Source organism: Mesocricetus auratus, unplaced genomic scaffold (genome assembly GCF_017639785.1).
Source record: "Mesocricetus auratus isolate SY011 unplaced genomic scaffold, BCM_Maur_2.0 Super-Scaffold_15014, whole genome shotgun sequence".
Classification (NCBI taxonomy): domain Eukaryota; kingdom Metazoa; phylum Chordata; class Mammalia; order Rodentia; family Cricetidae; genus Mesocricetus; species Mesocricetus auratus.
This window is the reverse complement of record NW_024429186.1, coordinates 49,108,530-49,117,722: the sequence shown is the minus strand read 5'-3', so window position 1 is coordinate 49,117,722 and position 9,193 is coordinate 49,108,530.

The window sequence follows — 9,193 nt, the reverse complement described above, 5'->3', positions numbered from 1 at the left end:
AACCACAAAAGAAAGGACTTGTGACATTGGTCTTCCTGGGTCTGGACTACCTCACTCAGAATGATTAATTCTAACTCTATTTACCTAAAAGAATCATAATTAACTTTTATGTACATCCTAGTAAAATTCCATTGTGTGTAAGTGCCACATTTTAATTAACCATTCAGTAGTCGTTAGATATGTAGACTGCTACCCTTTCCTGGATATTGTGAATATGAATATACAGGTATCTCTGTAGGGGAATATTGAGTCATGGGCTATATGTTCAAAGTATATAGCTGGATCATGTGGTAAATCTTTTTCCACATTTTAAAGGAATCTCCACTCTGATTTCCACAGTGGCTGCACTATTTTTCATTCCCACATAGAAACAACACAAAAGTTACCAACATATGAGAACTGAACATCTTACTACTTAATGAAAAATGGCTCAACAGAAATGAAGAAAAAAAAAGCCAAGCAATGGTGCATGCCTTTAATCCCAGAACCTGGGAAGCAAAGGCTTATAGATCTCTGAATTCAAGCCTGTCCTAATTTACAGATTGCAGAGTGAGTTTCAGGATAGCCAGTGCTACTACCCACCACCCTACACATGCATGCACACAGAGAGAGACAGAGAGACAAACATCTCTTTCATGTTCTTTCCTTTTTTTATTTAAGTCTAAGACATGAATTCATTTAACCTGACTTCATCATGGAATGTTTTCTTCATCCTATTATGGTAGTTTTTTTTTCTCAGTATAGAATTCGTTGGTGGCACCTAAGTCTTTCAGTTCTTAGAGTCTATCAGTCCAAGCCCTGCTGACTTGTAAAGCTGGCATTGAAAAACCATCTTTTGTTCTAATGACTCTGCATAAATACTTATCTGGTGTCTTTCTCTTGCAGCTCTTAGTATCTGATTTTTTTTCCCTGTACGTTTAATGTTTTCAATAAGATACAATGTGGGGAATTTATTTTATGGTCCTATCTATTTAGTGTTCTGTTTACCTTTCTCTTGGACCTGAATAGGCTTGTCTTTCCCTGGATTTTGTAAGTTTTCTTCAGTGATTTTGTTTAAAATATTTTCTGTGGTTTTGATTTGAATTTCTTTTTCTGCTATACACATGATTCATAGATTTGGTCTTTTACAGTGTCTCACGGCTATTAACATTTCTTGTTTGTTTGCCTAGATTTCTCATTTTTTGTGTCTGAGAGATCTTGTTCCTCCATTTTTATCTTGCCCTAATATCCTCTATTCTATTTGATACATTCAAAATTGGCTTTACATTAAATTTCTTATATCATTCAGTGACATTTTATTTCAGGTTCCATTTTAGTTTGAATTGACCTCAGAATTTCTTTTTATCAAAGTTTTTAATAGCTTGAATTATTTTCTCTAATTCTTCAGTTTGGTTCTTACTAATTGCCTTCACTGTCATTAATTCATATCCTTTTTGCATTCCTTAAACATTTACACAATTACTGTTTTGAATTCATTGTCTTGTATTTTGTCTAATTTGTTTACCTTAGGGAACTTCATTATGTAAGTACCACATTTTGTGAAGAAATGTATTTTCCTTTTCGTGTGTGTGTGTGTGTGTGTGTGTGTGTGTGTGTGTGTGTGTGTGTGTTGCCTGCGTTTTTTTGTGACAGGATATGGGTTTCTGGAGTTAGGCCTTTGGCAGAGTCTTTGGTTTGTACACCTGTCCTACCTTTGTTGAGTAGATATTTAAATTTCTATTTTCTGTTGTCAAACTTCAAGATTTGAATCTGCTCAGGTATGCTGGGAGTTCAGTCTTGAGGCATGTACTTTTTAGTCTATTCATCTTTATACAAATCTAGACATAGCTAAGAAGAGGGAATCTCAGTTGGGGAATTGTGTCCACCAGATTGATATGCTCTCTTGTCTGTGAATAATTTTCCTAGTTTGTATTGATGTAGGAAGACTCGGCATGGTACAGGTGGTACCATCCATAAGTAGGTGTACTTACACTGTGCAAGAAAAATATCTGAATATGAGCCTTAGCCTAACATGAGCATTGGAGTTAGTTAATAAAAAGCAGTCTTCCATGGTTTCTGTTTCAATTTCTTGCCTCTGGTTCCTGACTTGAATTCCTGTAATGATGGATTAGAGGTTGTAAAATGAAGTAAGCTTATTTCACCCAAAGTTGCCCATGGTAATGGTGTTTATCACAGCAACAGAAGAAAAAACTAAGAGAAGACAATTCAGTATTAATACGTGAATGGACTTTCAAAAGTTACCACCACTCAGGTAGGCTAGACAAGTTTCTAAGACAGAAACAAATCCTGCAGAGAGCTTGTAGCTTATTGCAATAGATACTCAAAAGTATGTGGAAGATATACATGGGTTTCTGGAATCCACATGTGTTGGCAGATCAGGGTTGTAGAGACTGAAATCATGTCACTGTCTATAGGAGGCACAGAACTTTGTGTTCTGTAGTTGGCTGCAGGTTAGGATCATAGTCAAGGCATTGATTTGATTTAAGAATATATTAGTTTATGTTTACATCTAAAACAGTTCTAAATTTACTAAAAGTAATAAAATTTGTGTTAGCACGTATCTTCTGTTGCTTTTATTTACATGTGTACTCAAAATCTGAGGAGTACTTATGCTATTTATTTTTCTCTTATAGTTTGTCATAAAATATTTGATATATTTTTCTAAAATTTTCAAATGTATCACATATCATGTTTATGTTATATTCTGTTTAGCTCAAGTTAAAAATTTTATAACATATACAAATATCTTGTTCAGTAATATTTAGAAATATATTCATTCTCACTTTTCATTTTCATATACTATATGAACAAACATAATGGTTTACTTTTTATTTTTGTATCTCTAATTCATTGCAGTTTTAAATTGAACCAGCAAAACACTGCTGCAGTGGTAAGCACCACGACTGACTTAACAGTAACTATTCCTAAATTTTGCTTATTAAGAAAACTGAAAATTCAATTCAATTCTGATATTCCTACTATAATAGTTAAAACTTAGGTTGAGCTTACTTATTCAAATCAACTTGAATATGTTCTGTTCTTGCTGTTTTTGCAGATATTATGGGACCTAGGTATGTCCAATGTGTTGCAAATATGGACAACTGAGTGTTAGTGGAAAACAATATTTTCTTAGGTAGTGCATGGAGATAGCTCTTGCTTTCTCATCATCTTTCCATTGATTGAAATTTTCTGACTTTGTGGTGGCTGAAACAGTGAACCTTGTTTCATAATTTACAAAAAAACAAGATTTTACAGAAATAATGTAGTATAATTAGCTATCTGTCCTTTTAATAACATATTGAATTTTATTTTGTCTAAGGGCTGCTATTGTAAGGTCTATGTGTGTCAAAATTAGCTGATTCTACATGTTACATTATGAAAGTCTGACGAGAGACATTCACCTTTGGATTGTTTGTTTTACTCTCATTTCTCATACAGTTTTCTAGAATGAAGACAATATGACTGTGATTAAGACAAAGCTCCTTTGTCACACAGTCAGTCTATAGTGGAAGCTGTTTTAAATGGCCTAGCATGATGGGAGCATGGTATTTTTGTCATTCCTAGACCTCTGCTCCAACCATGGCACATTTGTTTGACCTTTAGGGAATTAAAAGTTAAATTTACATGTCCAGCAGCCACGTTTATTGACTTTGGTTCCCTGAGCCATACACACTAAACTAATCTTAGGCAGCACTGATGGTGACTCAGAATGCTGATTGTAGTCAGCCACATAATGAAAGAGTAACTGCTTCAGTGGTAAAGGAAATGAAAGTCCCTTGCTTTCTGTTTTTTCCCTGTTACTTACAGGAAAATTATTCCCTTAGGTTCCAAAATGAAAACTTCATAGGCATATTCACAAATATGTACAATTAATATTATTTTTTAACCAATTTCTCTCTGTGTGCAGACAAAGAAACAGTCTTGACAGATTTGTTATAACAGATTATACTGGCATACATGGTGAAGTTAAATCATACTTGTCAAGCAGCCATTAGTACCCATATAAATATGCAGGGGCAGAGCTTTTAGAGGAAATAGTCTCATGACTTCAGCATGGTGGTACATGCTAACGATCAGAGCCCTGGAGGAGGCTGAGTATGTGCTGTAAGGATAAGTAAGAATCAAGTATGTAGGAAGACATAAAAAATGATAATTTAGATAATCTGGAACTGCTATGACAGGATTTACTTAATACCAGAGAGGAGGCATCTCCAAGCTCTGGCCAGGCCTCAGTCAGGTCATAGGTCTCAGTGATGATGAGCATTCAAGAGAGAGTGGATGGTATGTTTCAAGGTGGGCTAAAGAATGGGAAAGAAGGATCCATCAGGGAGGTCAACTCTTTTCCTTAGATAGCTGTAGTGCCTCTTGTATCTTTGTATCCATGAGGTGCCTGAGGAAGGAGTCAGCTGCTTTTCTTCTGGAGTCTGCTAAACCTGGCTTCCAGCAACTCTGAGCTAAGTTTCAAAGCCTTAATTTTTTGATGGGGGTGAGTATATTTTAGATGTACTGACTGAGAACTTGATGCCAGCATGAGATGTATTGTGATATGACTTCATGGTATACAGAGGGAGAGATGGAGGGAGGGACAAAGGGTAGAGGAAAGAATTCTTCTTAGAAGATAGCATTGAAATCTCAATATTTCAAAGCTATATTTAAAAATTTTTAGCAATGTAGGATACTTTTCACTTAATTTGGTGCTCTTGGATTTACATATTATGATTAGATGTGTGTTTTGAATCTTTATTTTGAGCTGGATTTTTTTAAAGCTTGTTTCACAAGTCAATTCCAATTCCCTCTTCCTGACCTCTTCTCCCACCCTCCCCAACATGCCCCCCAGTCGCTCACTCAATCTCAACTCTGATCCCCAGGGAGGGTGAGGTCCTCCATGTTTGTTGGGGAAGTCCTGTGTCAATAAAGCACTGCTGGCCAATAGGAATCTAGATAGGTGGGACTAGGAGTCCAGGAGGACTCTGGGAAGGAGAAACACAGAGAGTCAAGATGTAACGCCATGGGGTAGGAAGCCCTGAACTATTCTCCAGTAAGAGAAATACTTAGGTTAACAATTATGGGGTAATTACTTAAGTCAGAGCTATCCAGTAAGAAACAAGCAAGGCCAACAGCTTCCTAATCAATATAGCCTCCTGTGTGTTTATTTGGGACTCATGTGGCTCTAGAACCAGGCTGACAGGAAGGCTTCTATCAAGGAAAAGATTTCTCTTTACATAATGGTGATCAGGAGTGGGATGATGAATTTCCACGTAGAATGACAAAAGCTTTAAAGGAATTCTAGAAACAGAAGAACGGACAGAAGCACAGATTTTTGGTAGCAGCATTTTCTCAGGTGGGCTTTGTTTTGCTAGCGGCAAGGAGAGACTCTCGGCTGGCTTAAGTGAGGCTTCCTGACTCAACATAAAAAAGAAAAACCCAAAGCCAACAAGGTTTTGCTAACCATTTAAAAGTTGTACGTACAGCTGGCTGGAAGTGGCAGTGACCACATCTCCAAGCCAGCAGCTGGAGTCACACTTACGCCTGCCATCTTGGAAAAAAATGGCAGTTTAAAACAGCGGCGGTTTTAACAGATAAGACACGTGGCCAGAAAAACATAAAAATTTACAGTAAAGTCAGACTTAGATGAAGAAAAACCTCTAAAGGTTTACAGTGTGTTTAAAAATATACATAGGATCGAGAGAGTAAAAGAAAAATGGCATAGTGGCAAATAAAAATAGAGAAGCTGTCTGTGGTGGCGCACACCGGTAGGATTTGCTGCAGAGGCAGAGGCAGGCGGATTTCCAAAGAGAAACCCTGTCTCAGAGAAAAACAAATAAAAGTAAAAGCAATGAAGTAATAATAGATAAATAAATAAGCCATGTAAAGATGGAAAATACACAGAGAGTCTGGATACTGTACGCTATTGTGTTTTTCAGTATTTCGATTGCTCAGGAAGGAACATCTGCTAAAGTACACTTGATTATAAATGCTGCTGAATTAATTCAACTTATATCTTTTGAAAATGCCTTGACTTCAAAATTTAAGTAAATGGTTATATTACTTGGAAAAGGAGTTTTTATTTATGTTTCTACAGAAAATGAAAAGCTGAGGATTCCTTTCAGGCTTCTGTGGTTTGATGAACTAAGACCACCCCCCCCCCCCGGAAGTAGTGGGCCAGTTGTTCCAAAAATTGGGACAGCTAAGATGATGGAGCTTCACAGACCCTGAAAATAAGGACTTACACAGGTTTCTGAGTTTTGTCATGATCCCCATGGTATGAACAGCGCCCCCTTCCAGCACGAAGCAATTTGGAATGAGCGACGTCCTAATTCCCATCTTGTTTATAAATCTTTGTTTTCATTTAAATGGAATTGTTTATAATTGGTTCATTATCACAACTAATCTCTTTTTAATGGTAAAAAGGGGAATTATGGTATGGGCATGATTTTTCATTTATTGAGACAAATTCAAGGTCAATTTTGTGATGGCTATATTTCTCCTCTTGATTAAGTATTGTACTTATACTGATCTTCTAAAACGTAATGCATAATTGAATACAGACTATAGATAGTTACTTATAATAGAATTTATAGTTAGGTAAGTTAGGTTTTCTAGATATACAGAAATATATTTGAGATAGATAAACAGTCTTCAAACCTTTCAAAGACCTTCAGAAAATGGCATTTAAAATGGTTTAGGGTTTTTATTGACAATGAGAAATGTCTGCTCCTGGCAGCACCAATTACGTCTGAGAGGAAGATGGGCATCGAAGAAACTTGTTATGGAGTTTGCTTTCAACATGGCAAGATTAGCCATTTGGGCAAGAAACTGCTCTTGCCTGTACTGTTTGACTGTTGTTGTATAATCTGGACATGCAGGACCCACAGGAAAGTGACTGGTGAACTCAGTCTTTCAGGGTTCCTACCTCATGGAAGAGTCCACGAGACTTTCTGCAGGACACAGAGAAATGACTGACAGTCTGCCAATGCAGATAGACAGTTTTGAAATTTCCTGCTTTGCTGAGAAATCTTCTGGATACATTGTGGCCTATGGGCTGAAGATGGGTGCCCCAACGTTACAGAGGAAATTTGGGTGACTGTCCAGGTAGCAAGATGTCTCTGTCAATCCTGGTGTTTATATATTATCCTTCTGTGGTCTTTGATGGAGTTGAAGACAGATAGTTATAGTTATAGTTTTCCTTAGTTATGATAAAAGATAAACTACATATAGAACTTTGGACTCACAAGGATTGGATGGATATTTTCTTTACATCTTTCTGAATGTTGTTAGACAAAATATTGTAACTGTGTTCTTACTTGATAACTGTTCTGTTATATACAATTTGATTATGTTAAAGTTAAGACCTTTCTTTTTGTTTAAACAGAAAAGAGGAGATGTTGGGGAAGTCCTGTGTCAATAAAGCACTGCTGGCCAATAGGAATCTAGATAGGTGGGACTAGGAGTCCAGGAGGACTCTAGGAAGGAGAAACACAGAGAGTCAAGATGTAAGGCCATGGGGTAGGAAGCCCGAAACTATTCTCCAGTAAGGGAAATACTTAGGTTAACAATTATGGGGTAATTACTTAAGTCAGAGTTAGCCAGTAAGAAACAAGCAAGGCCAACAGCTTAATAATTAATATAGCCTCCTGTCTGTTTATTTGGGACTCATGCAGCTCTAGAACCAGGCTGGCGGGAAGGCTTCTATCAAGAAAAAAGCTTCCCTTTACAAATGTTGGATCTCCAGAATCTGTTATTTCATCCAGAGTAGGGCCTAGGCCCTCCCACAAGCGTTGAGGTTGAGAGTGCATCTCTCATTGTGGGTAGACTTTGTGGGATTCATTTGTATGCCAGAGATAAATACTGATCTATTACCCAAGGCCCCATAGACTACCTAGTCCTCCTCATTGATACCCACATTCAGGGGGTCTGGGTCAGTTCTATGTTTTCAACACAGCCATCAATTTGGGGTCCAAGAGCTCCCCCTTGTTCAGGTCAACTGTTTCTGTGAGTTAAACCAACCCAGTCTTAACTCTTTTGCTCATCAGTTCTCCTGTGAGTGGATTCCAGGAGTTCAGTTCAGTGTGTAGCTGTGGGTGTCTGACTCTGCTTTCATCACTCACTGGGTGAAGGTTCTGCTTCCCAGATTCTCTGGCAGTAGGGTTGTATGCTGGGACTCTCCTGATTCATGTCTAAAATCCCTATATTAGTGAGTACACACCATGTTTCTCTTTATGTGACTGGATTACCTCACTCAATATGGTTTCTTCTAGTGCTATCTATTTGCCTGCACATTTCAAGATTCCATTATTTTTTCTGCTGACTGGTATCCCATTGTGTAAATGTACCACATTTTCTCTATCCACTCTTCAGGTGAGGGGCATCTAGGTTGCTTCCAGGTTCTGACTATTACAAATAATGCTGCTATGAACATAGTGGAACAGAAGTCCTTGTTGTACAAATGTACATTTTTGGGTATATGCCTAAGAGTGGAATTGCTGGGTCTTGTGATACACTGATTCCCATTTTCCTAAAGAATCTCCATACTGATTTACAAAGTGGCTTCTCCCACCATCAGTGGAGGAGTGTTCCCCTTTCACCACATCCTATCCAGCATAAACTGTCATTGGTGTTTTTGATTTTAGCCATTCTGACAGGAGTGAGATGGTATCTCAGATTTGTTTTGATTTGTATTTCCCTAATGGCTAAGGATGTTGAGCACTTTCTTAAATGTTTCTGAGCCATTTTAGATTCCTCTACTGAGAATTCTTTATTTAGTTCTGTACCCCACTTTTTGATTGTATCCTTTGGTGTTATGGAGACTTACTTCTTGTATTCTTTTTAAATTTTGGAGATCAGCCCTCTGTCAGATGTGGAGTTAGTTTGGCTTACAGAAGCTTCTCAGTTTCAGGAGGTCCCATTTATTAATTGTTGTTCTTAGTGTCTGTGCTACTTGAGTTATGTTTAGGAAGCTGTCTCCTGTACCAGCTTGTTCAAGGGTACCACCCACTTTCTCTTCTAAGTGTTTCAGTGTGGCTGCATTTATGTTGAGGTCTTTGATCTATTTGGACTTAAGTTTCATGCATGGCAATAGACATAGATCTATCTCCTGTCTTCTACGTGTCAGCCTCCAGTTATGCCAGCACCATCTTTTGAAGATGCTTTCTTTTTTTCCATTGTATAATTTTAGCTTCTTTGGCAAACATCA